Here is an 18,694-nt window from a genome sequence, read left to right on the forward strand (position 1 = left end):
AAGCCAAAAGACTCGTATTCCTTATCGTCTACTGAAAATATTCAGCAATGAACTGTTTTCAATCAGACTTATCCCGTGATTCAATGTACTTCGAGGACATTTGATTATGAGATGAAACAAGTTACTTGATCTTTATAACTTATTGGGAGAACCAGTTTTAAATATAATATTGTTTTGAGCTTCTAACCTTCATAAAGATATTGGTAGACTTCACTGGAAAGCAACAAAATTGTTTTTCTGCCTTTGAATCGATTTCACCTAAAACTATGCTTAGTTTTGACTCCCAATGTACAACATTATGGTAAATGAATGTATAAACTGTAATTGAGTTATTCAGCTTATGCACTAAACACAGAGCTAGAGGGATTTACAAACCTCAAACAAGACAGAAAGGTTACTCCTCCCATACCATAATAAATATATAGAATGAACTGCTATTAGAAGCAATTAATTCTATCTGTTTTAACTTCTTTAAGAAGGATTTGGACAATAGTGTGGTTAAGAACAGGACTTAAGATTATGACGATAACTTTATAGACATAGTTGATCAATAACCTATGCAATTCAACTGTTATGGTCTGAATTATAGGAATATCTTCAATGGAGTGCAACTTATTGGGTATGAACACTAGTCAGTAAACATTATATCATGTGTAGAGTTTGATAAGCTGACCTTTGAGGATTAGAGAGAAGTTTCAACATTTTATTTTCTTGTAAACCTGACCTGCAGTTAATCACTTCTCTTCAGGGACTAAATAAATTGGAAAGGGGCTCTGGCAGCACAGATGTTGGATGGTCTTGGAGAAAGGAGTGGGTTCTTTAGAAACAGTTCTGTTCTTATTTCATACCTTAAGGTGTTCTCATGATCTTCTGAGTCCCCTCAGTCAACAGGTTATCAGCAAATATTTCAAGATAAAATTTGTCTGCAAGATGTTTAGATACAATATGGCAGGTTTTCTGATTGCCTACACTGACTGATGCATACAAGGTAGATGTTTAGAAAAAGGTGTTTGTCATTTCTCTTTCTTGAACAGCTGCAGTCCATGTAGTGTAGGTACACCCACAGTGCTGTTAGGTAGGGAGTTCCAGGATTTTGACCCAGCGACAGTGAAGGAACATCAATATAGTCAAGATGGTGAGTGGCTTGGAGGCGAACTTGGAGGTCTCCCTTTTAAATTAAATGTGGAGCATTTTTCTCTCAGAGGGTTGGCTGTTAGTATGTGGAATTCTCTTCCCCAAGGGCAATGGAGTCTGGATCAATGAATTTATTCAAGGTAGAGTTGGACAGACTTTTGATAGACAAGGATAAACAAGGGATTGGGCTGGCAGCTCTTGGGGCAAACTGCTGTTCTTAATAGGCTTAATAATTAGCTGCCGCCAGCAGAATGCAGCCCCGGATCCCACTTCCTGCTGAAGCTTGGTTGCCTCCCACTTTTGGCCCTGGCAGTAGGACTTCTGGCACCTGTGCAGGATTTCGGTCATTATTTAGATATCCCTGCAATTTTCTGGTATCTATGCACACACGGCATTCTCACACTTAACCACTAATAAAAAAAGGACATCTAAGGCAACCACAAATTTGCTGCTTATGGAAATGCATTTAATGAACATGTAACATTTTGGGACTTTTATCCATATGGACTGGAAGTAAATTTATTTTAATTTATATTGTGCCTTTGATACAACATAGGAACATATGTACAAATTAGCAGTAGCAGGCCATTTGGCCCTTCGAGGTTACTCCACCATTCAGTAAGATCATGGCTGATCTGGTTGTGGTCTCAATTCCACTTTCCTGTCCGCCCCCCATAACTCTTGACTCCCTTGCCTCTCAAAAATCTGTACAACTCTACCTTGAATAAATTCAATGCCCCAGCCTCCACTGTTCTCCGGGGGAAGAGAATTCCACATACTAACAACCCTCTGCGAGAAACAAAAAAATCTCCACATCTCAGTCTTAAAAGGGAGACCTCTTATTCTTAAACTGTGTCCCCTAGTTCTAGTCCTACCCACAAGTGGAAACATCCTCCTGGTGTCTACCCTATCAAGTCCTGTCAGGATCTCAAATGTTTCAGTAAGATCACCTGTCATTAAACTCCAATGGGTATGGGCCCTACCTATTCAACCTTTCTTCATTGGTTAAGCCCATCATCCCAGGAATGAATCTGCATTGCTTCTAACACAATTATATCTTGATTTAAATAAGGAAACTAAACTGTGCACAGTACTGCAGATCTGGTCTCACCAATATCTTGTACAGCTGCAGTAAATCTTCCCTACTTTTATATTCCATTCCCCTTGCAATAAGCACCAACACTCCATTTGCCTTCCTAATCACTTGCTGTACCTACATACCAACCTTTTGTGATTCAGGTACCAGGACACCCAGATCTCTCTATTTAAATAGTGTACTGCTTTTCTATTCTTCCTTGCAAAGTGGACAAGTTCACATTTTCCTACATCATATTCCATCTGCCAAATGTTTGCTCACTCACTTAACCTGTCTATACCGCTTTGCAGACTGTCTACCTCCTCTTGACAATTTACTTTCCTACCTGGTCCCTTTAATCAAATCATTGCTGTAGATTGTAAGTAGTTAGGTCTCAGCACTGATCCCTATGGCACTCCACTTGTTACAACTTGCCAACCTGAAAAAGACCCATTTATCCCTACACTCTGCTTCCTTAACTAACCCATCCTTTATCTATGCTAACATGTTACCTACTACACCATGTTCTCTTATCTTGTGCAGTAACCTTTGATGTGGCACTTTATCAAATGCCTTTTGGAAATCCTAGCACACCAGGACTACAGGTTCCCCTTTATCCACCTAGCTCGTTACTTCCTCAAAGAACTCTGATAAATCAGTTAAACATGATTTCCCTTTTACAAAGTCATGTTGACTCTGCCTGATCATGTTATGATTTTCTAAGTATCCTGCTATAACCTCCTTAATAATGGATTCTAACAATTGCCCTATGACAGATGTTAGGCTAACTGGCCTGTAGTTTTCTGCTCTCTCTCCCTCCTTTCTTGAATAAAGGTGTTATATTAGCTACTTTCCAATCAACTGGGACTCTTCTAGAATCTAAAGAATTTTGGAAGATCATAACCAATGCATCTACTATCTCTGCAGCCACTAGATCCTAGGATGCAGGCCATCAGGTCCCGGGGACTTGTCAGCCTCTAGGTCTAATGGATTTCCCAGCACCTTTTCCCTAGTGATGGTGATTGTTTTAAGTTCCTCCCTCCCGTTCACCTTTTGATTTTCAAGTATCTTTGGGAAGTTTTCCAAGTTTTCTACAGTGAAGACAGACACAAAATACCTGTTCAATGCCTCCACCATTTCCTTGCTACAAGTTCAGGTTCACCTGAAAGAGTTAACTTTCAGAAATACACACTCTCCCACTCCAAAGCCTTTGGGTGGAATTTTCCGGCCCTGCCCACCACTGGGATCGTCCGGTCCTGCCGAAAGTCAATGGACTTTTGGCTGGGCCACCAAATCTTCCGTGGCAGGTCCCACCATGATGGGGCTGGAAAATCTCAACCACTATCTCTGGTGTCCCCCAAGGATCAATCCTTGGCCCCCTCCAATTTCTCATCAACATCCTGTCCTCAGAAACACCATCCAAAAAACACATCCTGTACCTGTCTACCTGTACACTGACAAATCTAGTTTTACTTCACCACCATATCTCTCAAACCATCTACTGTCTAAGTTGTCAGACTGCTTGGATGAGCAGAAATTTCCTCTAAGTAAATCTTCAGAATTAAGCCATGCCTTTGGTCATTGCCACAAGCTTCATTCCCCTCCACAAACTTCACTGTCTAGCTGCTGACCCCTGGCAACTGTCAGCAGTTGAACCAGACTATTCGCAACCTGGATGCTTATTATACATCGAGAAGAGCTTATGACCACAGAACTGTTACATGACCTATTTTCATATTTCACCTTCATAACATTGCCTGTCTCTGTCCCACACTCATCTTATCTTCTGCTGAAACCCTCATCCATGCATTTGTTACCACTGGACTAGACTATCCCAGTGCACTCCTAGCTAGACTTTCATCTTCCACCCTCCATAAAAATAAGTCCATTTAAATTCTAGTGCCTGTATCCTAACTTGCACCAAGTCCCATTCACCCATTTCTTCTATGCCTACTGCCCACATAGGTTCCTGATCTGGCAATGCCTCCATTTTAAAATTCTCATGTTTGTCTTAAAATCCTTCTTTGACTTCACTCATTCCTATTTCTGTAACCTCATCCAGCCGTACAACTGTCCAAGATATCTGCGCTCCTCCCATTCTGGCTTCTTGAGCATCCCCAATTTTAATTGCTTCACTATTGGCAGCTGTGCCTTTAGCCACTGAGGGCCTAAGCTCTGCAATTCCCTCTTAAACCTCTCTATCTCTCTTTCCTCCCTTAAAACATTCCTTAAAACATCCTTTTAAATCAAGCAATTGGTTATTTGACCTCATATCTTCTTATGTGGCTCAATGTTAATTTTTTGTTTGGTAACACCCCTGTGAAGTGCCTTGAGATGTTTTCCTACATTAAAGGTGCTATATAAATGCAAGTCATTATTAAAACCTTCACCTAATTCACTCAATCGTATTGCAAAAGAAGCTTATGCAGGCAGAATGCTGGTGAGAGGTAGGGGGCTGGAGGGAACATTCACAACTTTACAAAGTTTATTCCCTATGAAGGACAGTCCATGGAATTGATATCAGAAATGGCAAATTTGGAGGCATGGACTCAGCACCAGATTCGTGACCACAAATCAGCACAGTAACTGCAGCATCTATGTGAAGCACACACAACCACAAGTTGCCATGTCCGTCTCTGTCTCTTTAATCCCATAAAACACATTATCTTAGCTTCTAACCTCCTTTCCTGATGATATAACACTCCAAAAGTGTCAGGAAAGGTGATGATGGTGATATGATAGAGGGGCCATAGAGTCATTTAGGGCACAGAAGGAAGCCGTTCGGCCCATTGAGTCGTTGACAGCTCTCTGGGGAGCAATCCAGTCAGTCCCGCTCCTCCACTCAATCCTCAAAGCCCTGCAAATTTATTTCCTTCAAGTGTCCATCCAACTTCCTTTTGAAATCATTGATTGTTTCCGCTTCCAGTGGACAGTGAGTTCCAGATCTTTATCACTTGCTGCATAAAAAGGTTCTTCCTCACACACCCACTGCATCTCTTGCCCAAAATCTTAAACCTGTGTTCCTTAGTTCTTGCACCATCAGTTAATGGGAAGTGTTTTTCCTTGTCTACCTTATCTAAGCCTGTCATAATCTTGTTCACCTCTATCAAATTTCCCCTCAAGCTCCTTTGCTCCAGCAAGAACAACCTCAGCCTTTCCAACCTAACCTTATAACCAAAACGCATCATCTCTGGAATCATTGTGGTAAATCGCTTTTGTACCCTCTCAAGTGCCTTGACATCTTTCCTAAAGTGTGGTGAGCAGAACTTGATGCAATGCTCAACTTGGGGCCTAACCAGAGTTTTATAAAAGTTCAGCACAACTTGCCTGCTTTTGTACTCAATGCCTCAATTTATGTAGCACAAGATCCTATTTGTTTTGCTAACCACTCTCTCAATATAGAGTCAGAGAGTCATAGAGGTCTACAGCACAGAAGAAGGCCCTTTGGCCTACCGAGTCTGCGCTGGTCAAACAAGTACCCAACTATTCTAATCCCATTTTCTAGCACTAGGCCCATAGCCTTGTATGCCGTGGCATCGCAAGAGCACATCCAAATACTTCTTAAATGTTATGAGGGTATCTGCCTCTACCACCCTTTCAGGCAGTGAGTTCCAGATTCCCACTACCCTCTGGGTGAAAAAATTCTTCCTCACATCCCCTCTAAACCTCCTGCCCCTTACCTTAAATCTATGCCCCCTGGTTATTGATCCCTCCACCAAGGGGAAAAGTTCCTTTCTGTCTACCCTATCTATGCCCCTCATAATTTTATACACCTCAATCATGTCCCTTCTCAATCTCCTCTGCTCCAGGGAAAATAACCCCAGTCTAACCAATTTCTCCTCATAACTAAAACTCTCCAGCCCAGGTAAATCCTGGTAAATCTCCTCTGCAGTCTCTCTAGTGCAATCACATCCTTCCTATAATGCGGAATCCAGAACTGCACGCAACACTCTAGCTGTGGCCTAACCAGCGTTTTATACAGTTCCAGCTCCCTGCTCTTATATTCTATGCTTCGGCTAATAAAGGCAAGTATCCCATATGCATTCTTAACCACCTTATCTACCTGTCCCGCTACCTTAAGGGTCCGGTGGACATGCACACCAAGTCCCTCTGATCCTCGGTATTTCCCAGGGTCCTACCATTCATTGTGTATTCCCGTGCCTTTTTGTCCTGCCCAAGTGCATCACCTCATACTTATCTGGATTAAATTCCATTTGCCACTGATCAGCCCATCTCACCAGCCCGTCTATATCCTCCTGTAACCTAAAGCTATCCTCCTCACTATTTACCACCCCACCAATTTTTGTGTCAACCATGAACTTACTGATCAACCCTCCTACATTCAAGCCTAAATCGTTTATATGGACCACAAACAGCAAGGGACCCAATACCAATCCCTGAGGAACCCCACTGGACACAGGCATCCAGTCACAAAAACACCCCTCGACCATCACCCTCCACTTTCTGCCACTCAGCCAATTCTGGATCCAATTTGCCAAATTGCCTTGGATCCCATGGGCTCTTACCTCCGTTATCAGTCTCCCATGCGGGACCTTATCAAAAGCCTTGCTGAAGTCCAAGTAGCCTATGTCAAATGCATTGCCCTCATCTATACACCTGGTCACCTCTTCGAAAAATTCAATCAAATTGGTCAGACATGACCTCCCCTTAACAAAACCATGCTGACTGTCCTTGATTAATCCCTGCCTCTCCAAGCATAGATTAATTCTGTCCCTCAGAATTGCTTCCAATAGTTTCCCCACCACTGAGGTTAGACTGACTGGCCTGTAGTTCCCTGGTTTACCCCTTCTTCCCTTCTTGAATAATGGTACCACATTGGCTGTTCTCCAATCCTCTGACACCTCTCCTGTGGCCAGAGAGGTAATGAAAATTATTGCCAGTGCCCCTGCTATCTCCTCCCTTGCCTCACTCAACAGCCTAGGATACATTTCATCTGGGTCTGAAGATTTATCTACTTTTAAGCCTGCCAGACCACTTAGAACCTCCTCCCCTTCTATGCTAATTTCTTTAATTATATCACAGTCCTTCTGCCTGATTTCCATACCCATGTCATCCCTCTCACTTGTGAACACCGACACAAAGTATTCGTTTAGAACCCGACCTATGTCTTCCAGCTCCACACACAAATCACCACTATGGTCTTTAATGGGCCCTACTCTTTCCCTAGTTATCCTCTTAATATACTTGTAAAATAACTTTGGATTTTCCTTTATTTTACCTGCCAATGTGTTTTCATGCCCCCTTTTTTCTCTCCTAATTTCCTTTTTAAGTTCCCCCCTATACGTTCTATACTCCTCTAGGGCTTCCGTTGTTTTGAGCCCTCGGTATCTGCCATACGCCTCCCTTTCTCTCTTTATCCAATCCTGTATATCCCTCAACATCCAGGGTTCCCTGGATTTGTTGGTCCCATCCTTTGTCTTTACTGAAATATGTTGGCCCTGTACTCTCCCTATTTCCTTCTTGAATGAGTCCCACTGCTCTGACGCAGGTCTACCTAAAAGTAGCTGCTCCCAGTCCACCCTGGCCAAATCATATCTGATCTTATTAAAATCGGCCTTCCCCCAATTTAGAACTCTGAGTTCTGGCCCATCCTTGTCCTTTTCCATAACAATCTTGAATCTAACGGAGCTATGATCACTATCTGCAAAATGCTCCCCCACCGATACCTCTACCACTTGCCCGGCTTCATTCCCTCAAATTAAGTCCAGGACCACTCCCTCCCTTGTAGGGCTTTCTACATACTGGAATATGTCCTGTCACCTTCAAAGATCAAAGCACATGCACCCCTATGTTCCTGCAAACTCTTTAGAATTGTGCCATGAAGTCTATATTGCCTCCCCCTATTCCTTCTGCCAAAATGCATCACCTCACACTTCTCTGTAGTAAATTCTATCTGCCACTTGTCTGCCCATTCTGCTAGTCTATCTAAGTCCTGTTGCAGGCAATTCATATCATCCTCACTGTTTGCCACTCTTCCAAGTTTGGTATAATCGGCAAATTTTGAAGTTTTACTCCATATTCCAAGATCCAAGTCATTTATGTGTAGCAAAAAAGCAGTGGTCCTAGCACTGACCTTTGGGGAACCGCACTGGCTTCCACACCCTCAAGTCCAAAAAACAATCATCTACCACAACTTACTGCTTTCTGTTTTGAAGCCAATTTGTTATTGAATTGAACAAAGACACTCCTAGATGTGGAACTTTTCCTTGTCAACTATGAGTATTATGGAAATAAGGATGATGAAATGAAAGGGAGAGGATGTCATACCCATCCTTAAGTTCTCGGACCAAAGTCTCTGCCACAAACCCCATCTCACCACCTGCATCATTTGATTTTTCACCCTCAAGTGCCCGCTCAAATACCTTCACCTGGAGGGAATTAGACAGTGAGAGGGGGGACATGGTACTGAATGATTCAAAAAGCACAGAGGAGCTTAAGAAGTGGTTGAGGCCATGCATCTTTCTCAGTGGAAGCTGAGCAGAAGACTGTCCATAGCTTTGGAGCCTCAGTATCTGGAACTCGTGGTACACGCCTGTAAAGAAGGAATTTCAAGAAAGTTCACACCTGCTTGCAGGCTCTGAGATCATAGAATCTTTACAGTGCAGAAGGAGGCCATTTGGCCCATCGGATCTGCACTGACTCTCTGAAAGAGCATTCTACCTATTCTCATTCCGCTGCCTTATCCCCGTAACCTTGCACATTCTTTCTTTTCAGGTAGCAATTCAATTTCCTTTTGAATATCTCGATCAAACCTGCCTTCACCACCCTCTCAGGAAGTTCATTCCAGACTCCAGCCACCCTCTAGGTGAAAAAGAAATTTCCTCACATCACTTTTACCCCTTTTGCCAATAATTTTGAATCTGTGCCCTGTGGTCCTTGATATTCTCTTCAGTGGGAACAGTTTCTCCCTACTTATCCTGTCCATACCCCACAGGATCTTGAATACCTCTATCAAGTCTCCTCTCAGCTTTCTTTTCTCCACAGAAAACCGTCCCGACCTCTCCAATCTATCCTCATAGCTACAATTCTTTATCCTTGGAATCATTCATGTCAATCTCCTCTATACTCTCTCCATTGCCTTCACATCCTTCTTCAAGTATGGCGTCCAGAACTAGACACAGTATTCCAGGTGAGACCTAACTTATGAAGTTCTTATGAAGTTTAACATGACCTCCTTACTCTTGTACTCAATGCCCCTATTAATAAAGCCTAAGATACTATATGCCCTGCCAACTTCAATGACTTATGTCCCTATGTTCCTGCACCTCCTTTTGGGTTTCTCCCTTTATTTTATACTGTCTCACCATATTCTTCCAGCTAAAATAGATCACCTCACACTTCTCTGCATTAAACTTCATCTGCCGCTTGTCTGCCAATCCACCAACATGTCTATATCCTTTTGAAATTCAAGACTATCCTAATCACAATTGACAATGTTTCCAATCTTTGTATCTTATGCAAATTTTGAAATCATGCCCTGAACACCACAGTCTAGGTCATTAATGTCTATCACGAAGATCAAGGGTCCCAACACTGACCCCTGGGGAACTTCACTAAAAACCTTTCTCTAATCTGAAGAAGAACCATTTATCACTATTCTCTGTTTCCCGTCACACAGCCAATTTCTTATCCAAGTGCCTACTTTCCCTTTTATTCCATGAGCTAAAATTTTACTCACCAGTCTGTTGTGTGGCACTGTATCAAATGCCTTTTGAAAATCCATATACACCACATCAACAGTGTTGCCCTTATCAACCTTCTCTGTTACCTCCAAAAAACTCCAGCAATTTAGTTAAACATGATTTTCCCATAATGAATCCATGCTGGCTTTCCTCAATTATGCTACACTTTTCTAAGCGACTACTGATTTTGTGCCAACTATAATTTCCAGAAGTTTCCCTGCCACTGAAGTCAAGCTGACTGGTCTGCATTTACCAGCTTTATCCTTGCACCCCTTTTTTGAGAAATGGTGTAACATTCACAATTCTCCAGTCCTCTGGCACCACCCCTGTGGTTAAGGAAGACTGGAAGATTATCACTCGTGCCTCTTCAATTTTCACTCTCACTTCCCTCAGTACTTTTGGATGCATCATATCCAGTCCTGGTACCTTATCTATTTTAAGTAAAGATAACCTTTCAAACACCTCCTCCTTCTCAACTGTAAATTCTTCTAGTGCACCAGTTACCCCCTACTCACCTTGGGCTGGATAGCATTTACTACCTTTGTAAAGGCAGATGCAAAGTATTCATTTAATACCCCTGCCTCCATGAGCAAGTCCTCTTTTTTTCTCATTAATTAACCCCACTCTTTCTTTTACCACCCTTTTATTATTTATATGCTTATAGAAGACCTTGAGACTCCCTTTTATATCAACTACCAGTCTCTTTTCATGCTCTCTCCTTGCTTTTCTTATTAGCTTCTTCACCTCCCCTCTGGTCCTTCTATATTCAGCCTGATTCTCCATTGTATTTTCTAGCTGAATCTGCTTTATGCGCACTTCTTCCTTTTCATTTTCACCTCTATTTCTCTCGTCATCCAGGGTGCTCTGGATTTATTTCCTACCTTTTCCCTTTAAAGGAATATACCTTGACATTGCCTGCAATACCTTTTCCTTGAAGATAGCCCATTGTTCAGTCATTGTCTTTTCTGCCAACATTCGATTCCAACTCACTTGACTCAGATGCATTCACATTCCATCAAAGTTTGCTTTCCCCCAATTAATTATCCCTGCTCTGGATTGTTCCTTGTCCTTTTCCATGGCCAATCTAAACCTTCTGATACAATAATTGCTGTCCCCTAAGTACTCTTCCACTGATATTTGATCCAACTGGGCCAACTCATTCCCCAGAATCAAATCCAACAGTGCATGTCCTTTCGTTGGACCAAAAACATACTGCTGCAGAAAATTATCTTGAACACATTCCAGGAACTCTCGCTCCTCTTGTCCCTTTGTACTATTCCTATCCCAGTTTATATTTGGATAATTGAAGTCCCCCACTATAATCACTCCATAATTCTTGCACCTCTCTGTAATTTATTTGCAAATTTGTTTCTCTACATCCTTTCCACCAGTTGGTGGTCTAGATACTAAAGATTATTGCACCTTTTTTATTCCTTACCTCTAGCCAGGGAGATTCTGTCCTTGGCCCCTCTGGAACATCCTCTCTCTCTAGTACTGTAATGCCAACTTTAATCAATACTACCACTTGCCCCACTATTCTTCCTTTCCTGTCTCTCCTAAACATGACCAGGAATATTTAACGCCCTGTCCTGTCCTTCTTTGAGCCAGGTCTCTGTTATAGCAATAATATCATAATTCCACTTGTCAACCTGTGTCTGTAGTTCACCAATCTGATTAACCACACTCTGTGCACTTTAACCCTGATTGAGCCTTTTTTACTTTCCCCCTTGTTCTGACCCCATCTAAATGATTTACGATTGCTTACTCTAATTCTACCAAACTCCCCAAGTATTCTATTTATTTTGTTACTACTCTCTGATACATCCTCCTTATCAGTTAATGCTTCTCTACTTCCCACTGCCAGTGTTTGTCCTCTCCACTCTGAATTCCCCCTCAGGTTCCCATGCCCCTGCCAATCTAGTTTAAACCTTCCCCAACAGTACTAGCAAACCTCTCCGCGAGGACATCAGTCCCAATCCTGTTAAGATGTAACCCTTCCTTTCCCAGAACCGGTCCCAATGCCTCAGAAATCTAAAATCTTCCCTCCTATTCAATTTCTCCAGCCACATGTTGAACTTCTCAATCTTCCTATTCTTTTGATCACCAGCATGTGGCACTGGGACTAATCCTGAGATTCCTGCTCTTGAAATCCTGCTTTTCAATTCCCTTCCTGACTCCCTAAAATCTGCTTTCAGAACCTCATCCCTTTTTCTATCTATGTCATTGGCCCCAACGTGGGACCACGAGCTCTGGCTATTTGTCCTCCCTCCCTCACCTCCCCAAGAATAATGTCCTGTAGCCACTCTATGACATCCTTGACCCTGGCACCAGGGAGGCAGCATACCATCCTGGAGACACATCTATGGCCACAGAAACTCCTGCCTGTTTCCCTAACTGTGGAATCCCCTATCAGTATAGCACTTCCACTCTTCCTCCTCCTCTTCTGTGCAGCTGAGCCACCCATGGTGTCATGAACTTGGCTCTTGCTACAGTCCTCTGAGGAACCATCTTGCTCACCAGTATCCAAATTGGAAAAACGGCTAGGGAGCAAAACAGCCTCAAGGGATTTCTGCACTACCTTCCTGTTTCTCTTAGATGCTCTGGCTGTCACCTATTCCTTCTCTGTCCGTGTACTTCTTAGCTGTGGTGTGACCACCACTCTAAACATGCTATCCATTTAATCCTCAGCCTTGCGGATGCACCACAGTGACTCCAGCCACCGCTCGAGTTCTGCAACCTGGACCTCAAGTTTCTGCAGCTGGTGACACTTCCTGCAGACATACTCATCAAGGGCCTGCACTTTGTGCCTGCACAACTTCCCACACCCTGCAGGATGCACATTCCACACTGCTGAGCTGCACTGACATACCTTAAACTTTATATAAGGTGTTTATTACTGTATGGTAATGTAATAACTCACCTGTCACTCACCAATCGTCTTCTCTGTGTCATGTCCAGAAAGGCACCTACTTACCAACAAATCAACTGATGGGACTCCTGTGATGTCACTTAGAGATTTTATTTATAAACTCCTGACTCTGTCTGCTGCTTTAGGGGCTCCAATGACATTCAGTCAACTACTTCCCCTGTAGCAAAGTAAGAGCCAGCTACTGGAGGCTGAGGAAAGGTAGAAAAAGAAAGGAGCACCTCCTTCTGCTCTTCAGCAAACTCCCTCACTCACCAAACTCCAACTTAAGGACTTTAATACACCCAAAGCAGCACTGAAGAAGGCCATTTTTTTGGTTCCCTGATTCAAGTTTCTGAAAACCAGTTTAAACCAATTATCAAATTAACTACCTGCAGCTCCAAGGAGAGCTTGTAAAACCCTGTTTTAAAGCTGGAATAAAACTCAATTTCTCCCAACCCAAAGAGCAAATTTAAGTTAATTGCTAAATTAAAGAAAAGACTAGACTTCAGATAGAAATTAGATAGAAATTAACCCTTAAATTAACCCTTAAAATTAACCCGTAAAACTCCCTCACTCACCAAACCCCAACTTAAGCACTCTAATCACCCAAAGCAGCAATCCAGTGCAGACAGGTCAACTTACAAAGATTCAGGACAAGTGACAGCTGTGACAGCTGAGTCATTTGTGACATCAAGAAAGTTTTTCTTTCTGGCAGTAATCAATGGAGTATGCAGTGTTTTACTCCAAAAAGCCAAGTGGTGAAGGATAGAATTCAAGCCTAATCTTTACATACTTTATAAGCTTTATTTACACATTACAAACATGCACATCTAAAACCAACCACCACAATTTCGGTCTATTCCTATATACTCTATAAACAATAAATCAATAAAATAAACTAATTAATGATTAACAAACTGACAGCCCCTTAAAGGGCACTGTAACAAAGGATAAAAACTTTAAAGGAAACTTATCCAATCAAATTAAAATGTAATTCCTGGGGCTGACGATACACTCCAGCCTCTGCGGTGTCCACTGGCTGCAGAAGGCCTCAAGCATGCCGATGGATACCACATGTTCCCTCTCCAGGAACACCAGGGTGAGAATGCAGTCATGGAATAGGGACACACAGTCAGATCTAACAACCCCATCCACAGCCCATTGCCTGGCCACTTTGGCCAGGCCCAGGAGCAGACCCATGAGGAGGTCCTCCGATCTACCTCCCCCGCTCTGCACCGGGTGACCAAAGACAAGAGCGTGGGGCTTTAGTGCAACCAGAATTTGAGGAGCAGCCCCTTCAAATAATCAAAAAGGGGCTACAACCTCTGACAACCTGTATGAACATGGAACACGGACTCATCGAGGCTGCAGAAAAAACAAACATCCTGGGAGTCTGTGAACCATCTTAGCCTACGATTGTACGGGACTGCTGCATACAGCACCCTCCATGCCAAATCCCCGATGGTAAAGGCAAGGACCCCCACATGGAGAGCCTTCCACTGTTTGCACCTGCCATCTTTGGATGGCAGGAGAGAATACCATAGCATACCCAGACAGTTGACAAGGGTGAGGAAGGGTGTGCCACAACAGTTAAATTCCACCAGCTGTCATGGTAGCATTTGAACCCATGTCCCCATTAGCATTAGCCAGGGACCTAGATTATAAGTCCAGTGACATTACCACTACACCACTGTAGGTCTAAAGCAGCAGCCAGACAGGAACTGGAACCCTAGACCCTCAGGTTAAAAGTCTGATGCTCTATCAACTGAGTCATCTGGGCATAGGAGGATAAGTGAACCCCCAATTAATGCCCACCATCTGAATACAATTAAGTACACAATTACTACATAATTTACATGTAGCATTGTTTTCTGCAACAGCCCCTCCAACCAGTGTCCTGGAACTAGTTAGTGCCCTCACCTCTGGGAAGGCATAAGCTACTGTCCTTGTGGTAAGGACAGAGCAGAAGGTACCCTTCAAACTACCTTCCAGACCAAAGCAGCAAGGGTGAAAACTGCTGTTTTTCAGGGCTTTTAGGAAATGATAGTTGCCAGGATACCAACCATCCTGCTAATCAGTCAGGACACAGGTCCGAAACTCAGTGGAAAGCAATGGCAGGACTCAAGCTTCCTGATACTGCCGTCTCTTAGGATAGAAGCACAAGCCAGGCCTTTAGGCACCTCCTCAGAGCACTACATTAGTGGTGTGTAGGGGCTGAAACCAGGCTTCCCAGGTACAAGCTTCAGAGGTGCAGACAGCAGCAGCTCTCTTCCAGAAGCAAGTTACCATGAGAGGAGAGCTACCTTATTTCCATGAGCTTTTTGCAGCACAAGAGCTGCCAATCACCTCTTGTAATACTTGTTGTAAGGTGTTGGGCATAATTCGGTTGGTCTTATTAAGGTATTCGTAGTCTTAGGTAGTTCAACAGCAAGCACTTATTAACTACTAGAAACTATATACATAGGCACAGTAAAGGTCCAAGCTAGGAGCTGTCTCCATGCTTGCTCCTACACATGGCTCTGTCCAACACTACACTGACCTCTAGGTGCGGGTCATATGTTCTCTCACATCACTGTGTGGGTGGTACTGGAATCAGTTCCATGTTTACCCTTTATCTGCCAGATCCTTATACTACACCTCCTTTATCCAATGTACTTACAAGGTTTCCCAGTTTACCCCATGTATTACATCAGTACTACTACCGCATATCACCTCCTCAAGTCTCTGAGTTCATACGTTCAGGCATCCTGGAGCCCTAATAACCCTTCCAAGTCTGGTTCTCACCACTGTCAGAGGAGTGGTAGGTTCTGTCATTCCAGGTAAACTTTGTTGAATTGGAAATTGTTCTGGCATCTGGGTGTCTTTTCATCCTCTTTTTCCTGGGCACTGAATCGCTCTTTGTCAATTCCCCAATTGTAGTGATAGATGGCAGTTGGTTTATTCCATTCTTTACAGGGCAAAAGAACTCTGGGCTCATCTCTCTAGTGTTTTTCTCTTCCTTCGTGCGGATCACTGTGACACATACTGGGATGGAAGATGGCTCTTCCTGTTGTGAGGTTGTGACTTGGTAGTAAGCTCACATTTGGGTTTGGATGTGTGGTGTGCTGTCATAAATGGATGGCTGCTACTTGATTCCAGCATCATTTGTGGCACTGTCATGCTGGCTGGGGATTGCAGTGTCTGCTCTATGATCTCAGGTTTGTCCTTCCAACTGTCATTGGAGCCAGGTTGAGTCTCTTCTCGCTGCTGGTTCCTCTCTTGATTGTCATCTACTTGAAGTGCCGTGGTAACCAACTGAGTGGTTGGCTGGTCTGACCAATGAGGTGCTTCTGTCACCCGTAATGAAAGTGGACAATCCTGCTCTGCAAAGAGAGTAAACAATTCAGAGCTGAAGTCCCAGTTGAGAGAATCTTTCTTGTTGGAGCTCTTGAAAGCTTACAGTTCTGTATAATTCAAGACAGTGGTTGCCTTGTCATCTTCTGCTGTTTTGAGGGGATTCAGGGCTACACACGCATCCCTGCTCAAGAGAGAAAGGACTGGTTATGGATGACGTACAAAAGTTTGAACATTTGTTTGCCGCCAGACCTTAATGGTTCCAGAATCATGCCTGTAACCAGAAGTCGGATTCCTCCAGGTCCATAAAGTGGTGTGTCTGTTGTTTGTAGCCAGAAGTCTCTCAGCCATGGGTCTTTGTCTGATAGGACTGTAACACTGGCTCCTGTGTCCAACTAAAAGTTTGTGAGATGGAAATTAACCAAGATATCCGCATTCCAGAATGAAAATCCAGGATCTTTGAACTCACTCAAAAAGCATGGCTGTGTGTCCTCTTGGTGTGCAGTCTTGACCTTGTGAGTCCTCTTGGGATCTTCTGTGCGTTTTGATGCTTTGGCTTTGCACAGCTTCCCGAAGGGTCCTCTTCAGTTACATTGAAAACATTGGGCTGAAATTGCTGGACATTGATCACGCCAGTGAAGGCTTTTACGACCGGGATGGGAGGAATGTGCAGTTTATCTAGCCCCACTACTCCACAGGTTATACCATTAGGGTAAATGTTTAATTCACTTATCAAAGTGGCCAATTATTTACCTTCGCTACTGTTAGACCCAGGATAAAAGAGACTTTACCCAGGCTTCTTTCAGTAAACTGAGAATGTTTGATTTATTATAAAACAAAACTTCTTTGTTAAAACAAGTTGCAAGTGCTTGTTAACGTACAATTTGTAATCTGGAAGTGTAACTATCTATCCCTTTTAAAACTCCCTAGCACACACGCTCAGACACAGACTCAGACACACGAACAAAGGTCAAACAAATAGGATCTCTGCAGAGATAGGTGGTTGAAGGAAAAACTTTACAAAAAGGATAACGTTTTCAGGGTACTGACATTGTCGATCTGGTGCTCCCTCATGTGAGGACTGGGTTGCTAGACCCAGTAATGGAGGCTCTCACCAGCGGAGCTTCAGCCTGAAGGAAAACAGAGCCAGATCAATCCTTCTCATCTCAGCCTCTCGGGTTTCCAAATACAGACAAGTTCCCCGAGATGAGGATTCCTAGCAGGATACTGATAAATCACACTGTCTTGCAAGCAAGGCAAGGAGAGCACAAGCTGGGTAGCTCTTTCCCTTCTGATTTCATTAGTTCATTCCCAACTGAATTCAAAACAAGTTCAAAACATAAAGCTCCTCCACCAGGTGATTTCCAGCAAATCACCAGGCCTTTGCCTTTAAAATAGTTCTTTTTTTTAACCATCAATTAAAGTGACTAGTTCAAATAGACATAAGGCAGAAATTTCCCCCCATTGAGGGGGTTGTGTGGGGGCAGGCGGGAGCGGGTGCAAACCTGATTGGTGCCCCCAATCGGGGCCACACCACCATTTTACGTCAGCCCGCCCACCATGACATGCACCCAGAAGCGCTGAGCGCTCCCTGTGTGGGGGGGGGGGGATTTCCTGGGTCGGGGCCTGCGCTCTTTCACGTATACGCACGGATGAGCGCAGAAATCTCCCTGAGGCACAGAGGTGTCTAGGGAGATTACTTTCACTTATGAAACATTGAAGAAAGGCAAAAAAAAGTTAAGGACATGTCCCCTCATATGAAACTGTCACATAAGCTGGGACATGTCCATTAATTTTTTCAAATTTTTAAATTTAATTAATAAACACGTCATGTGAAGGCCGCCTGGGCTCTTTGCCTGCCCGCCAACCTTAAAGTTGGACGAGCAGCATTCTTAACAACTTTAATTACTTTCTCAATGGCCGTAATAGGCCTTTGACAGTTCGGTGGGCGCAGAGCTGACTCGGCTGCGCGCCCACCGAACTGACAATCTAAATGACGTGCGGTGACATCGGGACGTACACCCGACATCACCGCGCGTCATTTTATGCATGGGCAGGTGGGTCCCACCGATATCTCTCCTCAGTTGCCATGCTGGTCATTCAGCTGATATTCATGTGATTTCTTGGAAAAGGCATGCTTGCTCCAGTCCAAGATGAACTTATAACCTTTTTTTTAAAACCCAGGTCAGCTCCCAAGTATCCAAACAATGCAATGTCCTTCCAAATTTTAAAAGAAAATTGTAGATATGGTTCTGACACGCCTCCACCCTTAAGAAATGAAACACCATTTCCAAATATGTTTCATTACAAAGTGTATAGGGAAAGCACATGCAATATATAAAACAAAATTCAAACATTCACTCACTCAGTCATTCACTTCTTTTACTGAATCTGTACAGTGTTCTCTGATTTTCTTGATTTCCAGGTAACTCTACAAAAATTACAGTCTTGGTAATGCATCAGCAATTCTATTATCCTTCCCAGCACTTTGTACAATCCTTAAATTACAAGGCTGTATTAGCAAGCTCGATCGGAACAGTA

Source organism: Cetorhinus maximus, chromosome 11, assembly GCF_964194155.1.
Source record: "Cetorhinus maximus chromosome 11, sCetMax3.hap1.1, whole genome shotgun sequence".
Lineage (NCBI taxonomy): Eukaryota > Metazoa > Chordata > Chondrichthyes > Lamniformes > Cetorhinidae > Cetorhinus > Cetorhinus maximus.